This window comes from Pipistrellus hanaki (assembly GCF_964339955.1).
Source record: "Pipistrellus hanaki genome assembly, chromosome: 10".
NCBI lineage: Eukaryota > Metazoa > Chordata > Mammalia > Chiroptera > Vespertilionidae > Pipistrellus > Pipistrellus hanaki.
The window spans coordinates 68,375,955-68,385,622 of NC_140512.1; positions in this window are offsets into that span (position 1 = coordinate 68,375,955).

The window sequence follows — 9,668 nt, forward strand, 5'->3', positions numbered from 1 at the left end:
ATGTACCATATGTAAGTATAGCTATCTGGGATTTATACTATAGTTTACTGATTGAATTGCATGCCAATACCTGATATGTCCAAGGTCCTCAATATATAATATCAATCATTTGTCAATTGAGTGTCCCTACTCCTTGGCGACTTGGTGAAATTGCTCCAAACTGTCATTACACAGCATGGAAGACTTCACAGTCCCCCCTCTGTTTCTAAGGGTTCCCCTTCCTTTCCCTCAGCCTCTCCTGTCTCCTCAATCCTGTGACAGTGTGCACTGTTTCTACTTCAGCCTGTGAGTCTGAAAGCCCCAAATGCACCATCTTTACTCTTTAAAAAAACAAAAAAAAACAAACAAAACACACACACACACACACACACAAAAAAAAAAAAAAAAAAAAAAAAAAAAACACTGATATTTATACAGAACTATTCATACTCACCTATTTCTTTCTTTTTTAGTTTTAGAAACCTTACTGGAGATGCTATAGAGTACAAAAATCAGCACACAGACTTCCTCTCTCATTTTGATGACTCTTCTCTTTGCTCTAAAGATTGTTCCAACAATGGTTCCTTGCTGGGCTCTTCACTAACAAATGCTCTTTCCCCCTTCTAATTTTTAAGATGCTATTATTTGTGTATTTGCGATTCTGTCCCTTAGTGAATAAAAATCACATATCTCCTTAAGATCATCCAGCAATGCTTTTAAAAAAAGAACAAATAGAGACACATGACTCCCCCACTTCCCCACTTTGTATTGAAAGGCAGGAAAAGTCAATTTAACATTTTAAAATTTCTCAGATATTCAGAATATTCGATAAAGATAGACAAACATTAAGTGTGGACTGAAAAACGTTCAGGTTATTGCCATTAGGTTTAAAAAGAACACATATTCATGCTTATTTTTGATATCCACATGTTTTCTTTGATTGTTTAAAAGATTCAATTCAAATCAGAAAAGGAGTGTCTTCTTTGAATTTTTTCCAAATGGTTTTCCTTCCAGTTTCTGGCTGCTGCTAGTTATTTCAGTTATTTGATTGCTTTCTGTTTCTATTTCATTGTCGATTTTCTTTATCTCACAGTCTCAGGATGTTGGCTGAGAAAAGCGGTTTTGTGCTGTGCTTCCTGTTTTGCAGCTTTTGACCTCATCACCCTGTGTTTTCTAGGTGACTGTGTATGAGATTGGCTTATACTTTGCTCTTGTGGTCTCACACTCTAGATGCTTCTGGTGCAGCTTGAGCCTTGTTTGTTGCTCAGAGCTAGAGTTCAAAAGGTCGTTCCAATATAGGTTCCTCACTGGGCACTTCACTAACAACTGCTGGATAAGTGACTAAATCCATTGGAAATACTTTGTCTAAAAATTTCTGCAGGGAAAAGCCACCATAATGCAGAACTTTGTGCCCATTATTCACACACATTCTGGCAGCATGTGCAATAGTTACATTGAGCTTCTCCCATCTGGGAACTGAGAAAAGTATGTGAAACTATAGGCCCAGTGGACAATATTTGTGCATGCGGGATGGGGGTCCCTCAGGAATTGAGACCTGCACCCTCTCGTAATCTGTGACCCCTCGGGAAATGTCTGGCTGCCATTTTAGGCCAGATGCCACATCGGACATCTCTCTTGCAATCCGGGCTGGCTGGCTTGAAAGCACAGGCCAGCCTGCCTGTCTGCCTGATTGCCCCTAACCACTTTGCCTGCCTGCCTGCCTGCCTGATAACACCTAACCACCTCTGCCTTGGTCCCCACCACCGTGGCTTTATCCAGAAGGATGTCTGGATTGATGTTCAGAAGGTCAATCTGCTATCCGATCTGATTAGCGTATTATGTTTTTATTATTATAGATTAGAGGTCACTGTTTTGGAAATGAGTTTGTAGTTTTTAACACTTAACACCAACCTTTTTCTTAAATTTAGGATCACATAGCAAGAAGCAACAAGGAAATTGTTACCTTGAGAAGAGTTTGGCTAGGAGGCCAAACACATCATAAATGGGGTCATTTTATAGCATTTTCTTCATTTGTTGCAAGTAGAGGAGTGTTTGTTATCCACAACAGAAACCATTCTTTGGTTGACATCTGTACTAGCTATTGTTAACTCACCAACTACTCTTAGATCCTGTATCTCTGAATCTGTCTTGGCCTTAGAGACTTTGTGACTAAAGTTTCATGATGTCACTCAAGGCTTTCACACTTTGGATGCTCTATTTAAGCATAAGACATGGTTGTCTCAAGGTAGTTTTAGTTCCTGCAGCAAGTAAAGGAGATGGGAGATTCACAGACAAAATTCTGTCTCCCCAAAGGGATTGCTTTTATACACTGTTTGTTTAATTAAACATCGATTTTTTCTTTGCAGTTGGCTACAGTTGTGTGGTTGCTTTGGGTTTCTGTCAAGCTCATCTTGCTATACCTACAAATACTGTGCATTTAAACACGTAGCAAGATGCATTTATTCAGAGCTGCCCATACCTTAAGATTCTTATCCTAACAATGGCATCCATCATAACACTGTACATATTTACTCTAATAACAGGAAGTTCACTCTTATTCAAATCCCACTTGATAGTAACCTATGATCCTTTTAATGTGCCCGTGAGTTCAGTTTGTTATTTTTTTGTGGAGGAATTTTGCATTTATATTTATCAGGATGATTGGCCTATAGATTTATTTCGCTTATACTGCCCTTGTCTGGATTTGATATCAGAGTTATTCTGGCCTCATAAAATTAATGTGGAAGTTTTCCTTCATCAGGCCTTTTTGGGAGAGATTGTGAAGAATGGGCAATAATTGTCCTTCAAATGTTTGCTAAAGTACACTTGTGAAACTGGTGTGGGCTTTTTTGTTGTTGTTGGGAGATTTTTTATTTCTGCTTCAATCTCCTTAATTTTTATTTTCCTGCTAATATGTTTTGCTTATTTATGACTCAGTCTTATTAAACTTTATGTTTCTAGGAGTTTTATCCATTTCTTGGCATATGGCTATTCATCATTGTTTCTTATGATACTTTGTATTTATGTGACATGCATAGTAATGTCTCTTTTTACATTTGTGATTTTATTTATTTGAAAAAAATTAGTCTAGTTAAATGTTTGTACATTTTGTTTCTCTTTTCAAAATATAGCTCCTAGCTTTATTGTTTTCTTTACATTTTCTATTATTTTTCTGTTCTCTGTTTCCTTCCTCTGCTGACTTTTGGTTAGTTTGTCTTATTTTTTTCTGGTTCCTTGATCTAAAGTTATTTATTTCAGATCTTTTCTCTTTCTTAATGTTGTATCTATCATTATACACTTCCTTTATACTATTGTAGTCAGAAAAGACACTTAGGGTGTTTTTCAATATTTTAAAATGTGCTTAGACTTGTTAATATGTATACCAATACTGAACAAAGGTTGTTCAGGACTGATCCACATATGGGTCAGATGTGCAGAAAATGAAAGTGAAAATGGGTGAAAACTGCTACCTCCACAAAGGATTGGGCCACCTAAAATTGTGAATGGGTGGATGAACAGAGAATATTTATTCTTTTATCAATCTAAGATTTCTGCAAAAGCCAATTGACTTTTGAAAGCTAAATAATACATGGTTGAGTTTAAATTTTCTATAAATGTACAAGGTATAATGTCAAAGGTGAAAAGACACCTTACAGCATATGTGATGTGATATAATATTCACTTAAAGTAGAATATGATAAGTTAAAAATGCACATTGTAAACAGTTGAGCAAGCAATAAGAAAATCAAATGAGATATACGTAATAAAGCAGCAATTGAAATTTTAAAAAATTTAAGATTCACAAGAAAAGTAAAAAAAAAAAAGGTAGATGGCACAAACATAAACAAGTAGAAAGAGGATGTATTGAAACACAACCTTATCAGTAATCATCTTAGATGTAAATTATGTTTATGCTCTAATTGGGCAGGCATATTGATTTTTAAAAAGCAAGACTCAAGTGAATGCTGTCTATAGGAAATCCCACTTTAAATATAGGGACACAGAGAGGTTAAAGAAAATGAATTTAAAAAGATATACTGTTATGCCCAGATTTCGTGATCCCCAAAAATCACCAGGGAGCCGAGTCCAATGCAATAGCAAAAAGCCTGTATTCGGACTAGTCCAAGCTCTTCCCCACTTACAATGATAGCTGCATAGTGAAAGAGAGTGAGCTTCAATAGATCAAAGGGTTTTATAGGTGTGGTGATGTCACTGCTTTGGTTGACCCTGATTGGTTGAGTGAGGGCTAGGGCCAGTTACACAATGATGTACTAAATGGAGGATCAGGAGTTAGCCCTGCCCTGCACTCTCAGTCCCCCGATTGTCTTAAGTGCATGAGTCTAATCATTGACTCATCCCACTTTCTTTAAGGGCATTCGCTGTTCTGTCCTTGCTCTCCAGGCTCCTAGCATATCTAGCCTTACTTAGCCCTGGACTTTCTCACTGGCTAGTAAAAACGTTCTTACCATTAACAAGACCTTTAGTACGACAATTCCTATCAGTACTGCCCTTACTGAAGTACAGTTCCCTTCATGCAGTCATCACGGGTGAGGCTGCTGGTTGGTGGGATCCAGGCAGTTTTCTGGTGCAGGAGCCAGGAGTGGTGTACCCAGGTCTGGATGCCATCTACTTTAACAGACATGGGCGTGCTCAGGATAACAGTGTAGCATCTCTTTCAGGTTGGAGTGAGTCTTTGGGCAGTGAATTTTTTCACCCATACTTAGTCCCCAGGCTGGATGGGGGTACAGGGTCTGCAGTGGGCACTGGCAGTGCATCTGGAACAAGCTTATGGCTCCCTGGGTATACTGCAGAGCCTGTAAGTACTTGAGCAAGGAAATAGTTATGAATTCCAGTTTTCAGCTTCTCCCTGCCCCTGGGAAGGATGGAGGGAAGTCTATTATACATGATCTCAAAAGGGGGGGAAACCCTCCTTCTAGGGGGTACATCTGGCCCATAAGTGGGCAAAAGGCAGGAGGTTGGTCCACTTTTCACCGTTTTCTAGGACAAATTTAGTTAAACTTTTTAGAGTCCTGCTCATGCCTGTCCTAAGGCTTGAGCTATACTTTGAGATACCTTGGCTACAAAGGCTGGGCTGTTATCTGATACTATGACTATTGGCAGCCAGAATCTAGGTATAATCTCCTAGAGTAATTTCTTGACTACTATAGAGGCAGTTTCTGCCCTAGTGGGGTATGCTTCAACCTAATCTGAGAATGTGTCTATAAAAAATGGCATGTACTTGTACAATACTTTGATACTGGTGGCTTAATCTCTGTGAAATCCACCTCCCAATGCTCTCCTGGGGAATTTCTCTGGGGCCCGAATTCCTAGGGAGACTGTCTTACCTTGCTTAGCATTTACCTGTGCACAGACAGTACTTCTAGTGACTATGCTTTTAATTATCTATCTTAGCTTGGTAGTACCTGCCTCACAGAAGTTCAGAAGTCTTGGTGACACCTAAGTGGGTAACCTGGTGTAACTGGGAAACTAACGTCCAACCTAGAGCCTCTGCGACCAACAGTGTGTCACCTGGTAGGGTCCACCAACCATCTGGTCCTTTGATGGCTTGCTTCTGTTTAGCCAATTCCTCCTGTTTGGCGTAGGTCCAGGTCTGGCAGGGTTATTAAGATTTGTAAAGGCCCCACTGTTTGGGGGGCATAATGTCCTTTCCGGCTGCAGTTGGTAACCCTCTTTTCCTGTGGTTGGCACAGTGTCCTCATCAAACGGCCTGCATTAAGGCCAAAAGTTCAAGAACTGTGCCCAAATGGTGTGTTCCAGGGTGACTACCTCTGCCCATGCATATCAGATCCCATTCTAAAGGTAACTGCTCCCATCCATGAACAGTACATCACCTGGTGATGATGGTGGGACATCTGTCAGTACTGTGTCTGTTACCTCTGCGCAGTCATGAATGGGTTCCTCTGTATCATCATCTGGAAGAAGGTTGGCAGGATTGATGGCCAGTATCTTATGGAACCAGATTCAGGGATGGTCCAGGAGAAGAGCTTGGCACAGGGTTATTCTGGTGTTTGACATTCATCTCTCTGGAGCACCTCGAAGGAGGGCCTCAATGGCATGGGGTGTTTTCAGGGCTAGCTCCTGGCCCAGAGTCTGCTTATATGCCTCCTTCACCAGCAATGCTGTGGTGGCCACTGCCCAGAGGCACACTGGCCACCCTGCTGCCACAGGGTCTAGCCTCTTAGACAGATAGGCAGCAGGTGTCTTCCAGGGACCTAGAGTCTGAGTGAGAACCCCTTTGACAATGCCCCTTACCTCAGTCACGTAGAGGTGAAAGGGCTTCATGACATCTGGCAAGGCTAGGACAGGTGCTGAGATGAGAGCCTTCTTTAGCTCCTCCAAGTCTCGTTGTTCCACTTTGGTCCAGTTCAGCAGCTGTGTTCTCTACCGTCCTTTTTGATTTCCAAGGAAAACAGGAAGTTTGTCCGGTGGCTCCGTGGACTGATGTCTTCTTAGAGGTTACAGGTCCAATTGGCTCTATCAAGACTGAATAAGCTGCCCAGTGACCACAGGAAACTAACAGGTTTGCCCTCCACTTGTAAGGTTTCCCTGGGGGCTTAATGAAAAGGAGCCCTGATCCTGTCAGTCTTCTTCCTCTAAGTTAAAGACCCTAGAAGACTAAGTTTCCCCTTTTGCTTCTCTAGCTAACGTGTCAGGACATTCTCTCTCTCAGTGCCCCTGCTTCCTACAATAAGCATACTAATTCCTTCCTATTTGCTGCTTGCTTTTTCTTCCTTTTAACACTTTCTCTGTTTCCATTAAAATATTTAGAAAAGGCAGAGGGAGGAGGGAGCAAGTCCAGTAGCCTGTTCCCAGACTTTCAGCTGCTTGAAATTTAAAATGCTACATTTTTCCTACAGATACCGATCTCAGATTCTGATAAGCCTGAAAAGGGGAATGGGAGAATTTCTAGCTGCGCTTTTAAGCCCCCTAACAGAATTCGGGGGAAAGTGTCCAAGGAGTGGCTGGGGGTTCTTGGGTCTCCTTGGGTTGCATTAGGTCACAAAGGAATTTCTCTCCACACCACTGCCCACTGCCACCTCCAGCTACTCTAAACAACCCCTGGAAGTGATGGACGCTGGGTGGGTGGAGACAGGGAGCACGGCTCGGGTCCCAGGTGGCAGAAGAGATGCACCCACCAAGGCATTTTCATCTGGCCTGTTCCCTCTAGGAAAGGCTCTTGCCTCCTACTAGTAGGGGAACCGGTGACCCCTACATTGCAATCAGACTCCCTGACATTTCTGAAAAGCCCCTCTGCTTGAAGGTGTTTCCATTAATATTACTGATTTTAAAACTATAACTTAAGAGTTCACACACACACAGAGACCAAGTGGCTCACAAAATATTTTCCTTTTCTTCTAAAGATTTCACAATGCACTGTAATCATAATCACATCAAACTTAAATGGCCAATTGAGACAAACAGTTCTGAAACCATTCCTCCATCACTGATCAAGACTGGGTGGTGGCAGGTCAGAAATAAGATTCATTTAGTTTTTGAGCTTGCTGGGCAGACTTGGTGACTTTGCCCACTCAAGCTTCCTTCTTGTAAACAGTTAACTTTAGAATTTGGTGCCTGCTTTTAACCTTTTGGACCCCAACTGGTACAACTTCATACCTTAAACATGGACAGAAATTTTGTTAGGCGGGCTGATACCCCTCTGACAGAGAGTAAGCACTCCTTGGAAAAAGGTATCCCTGTGGCCACTTGGGGCGGTTTGCTATGTGTCAGAGCACTCAACCTTAAACAAGTTAAATTTTAAAATGTAATAATTAACTTTAAATGTTTTGGCTGCTTGTCCTTTTCTGGGAAGGTTGGCTAGCAAGAGGTGTAGCCATTTAAATGCAAATGAACACATTCTTTAAAGATGGATGCTGGCTGGAATTGGATTACCTGTGGGGGGGGGGGGGGGGGTGTAAGGGGAGGGCATGTCCTCCCCTTCTTCCATTAAAAAATGTGTGTAGCTTTAAAACTTCTTCATGGCAAGAGACCTGAAACTCAGAACTCTAAATTTTTCAAGTAGCAAATCAAATACTTAGCATTTCCCAAGTCAATAATACTTTTACATTTTAAAGATACATTTCATATAAAATATAAGGCATAATTAATTAATAGACTAACTTCAATTCTCTAGACTTCATGTAAGGCATACTTAGATCAACACTTCAATATTATAGCAATTTAGCAAGTTTAGATTTAGGTTTTTATCATTTGATTTAGTAAACTTCTAAATTCTTTTCAAAATGGGCATAATTTTCCTGCTGGGAAGTCAAGAAGCAAACTCTCAGCCATTATATATAAACTTGCTATCTACTACCTGCTGGTTACTTGCTCAGGGTGGGAAATTGGAAAAGCTGCTTTAAATGCCTTGGGAAACTAGCTTGTATTTCTTTCCCGTTCATGTTCGCCATCCCCAAAGCCAAAAAAACAGCCCACGGTTTTCTTTCTTTCTTTCTTTCTTTCTTTTTCTTTCTTTTTTTTTTTTTTAATATATTTTATTGATTTTACACAGAGAAGAATTGAGAGGGATAGAGAGTTAGAAACGTCGATGAGAGAGAAACATCGACCAGCTGCCTCCTGCACACCCCCCACTGGGGATGTGCCCGCAACCAATGTACATGCCCTTGACCGGAATCAAACCCAGGACCCTTCAGTCCCCAGGCTGATGCTCTTCCACTGAGCCAAACCGGCTTCGGCCAGCCTACAGTTTTCACTCTGCACACAGAAAAGAGAAAAGCCCAGCTGAAAAACTATGCATACTCGTTTTTAAACTGGTCTTTTCCCCTTACATGAATACAGAAATCCCTGATGCATCCATGAATTTGTAAAAGCTTTAACTGATTAGCTTGAAAAAAAAGATGGTGAATATGAGGCCTCTTAGGGTGGCTTTCTTGGGGAATGGCGTCCACATTGGATTGGCACATGTCTCCCGTCCCCCTCCATCTGCCTGCTCTGGGGGTAAAGAGGCAGCAATGGTCTGATATTTATTGTTAAATTTATTCCTTTAAATTAACCTTAGTACTTTAAAATTTTAGTTTAATATAGCAAATTTACAAACAAGAGCAAACTGAAACCCTTACTTATACAAACATACAAACAGAGAACACAGAAATAGACAGAGGGTCCCTAAGAACAGTCTTTCAACTCCATGGAAGCAACACTGAAAGCTTCAAGAAAGGGGTGACCTGCCTTGTTCTGAGAGGGGATTCCAGGTCTCTCCTGGGAGGATCAAAACATCTTTTGAACTCTCCTGCCCATGGTCTTCCAGCAGTGAGTCAACCTAGACCTCTTCGGGCACTACTGACATGAGGGGAGTCCACATGCACACAGCTCACGCAAGCACACAGACACACACACCTACTGTGGCCAGTCAGGCTCTCCAGATTGGGGGCCCTCAGAGTCTTGGGGAACCTGGACGAACCCCCAAATTTTATGTCCAGATTCCGTGATCCCCAAATACCACCAGGTAGCCAAGTCCGACGCAATAGCAAAAAGCCTGTATTCGGATTAGTCTGAGCTCCGACCCACTTACACCAACAGCAGCATGGTAGAAGAGAGTGAGCTTCAAGAGTTCAAAGGGTTTTATAGGGGTTGTGATGTCACTATTTTGGCTGACCCCGATTGCTTGGGTGAGGCCTAGGGTCCAGTTACACAATGACATACAAAATGGA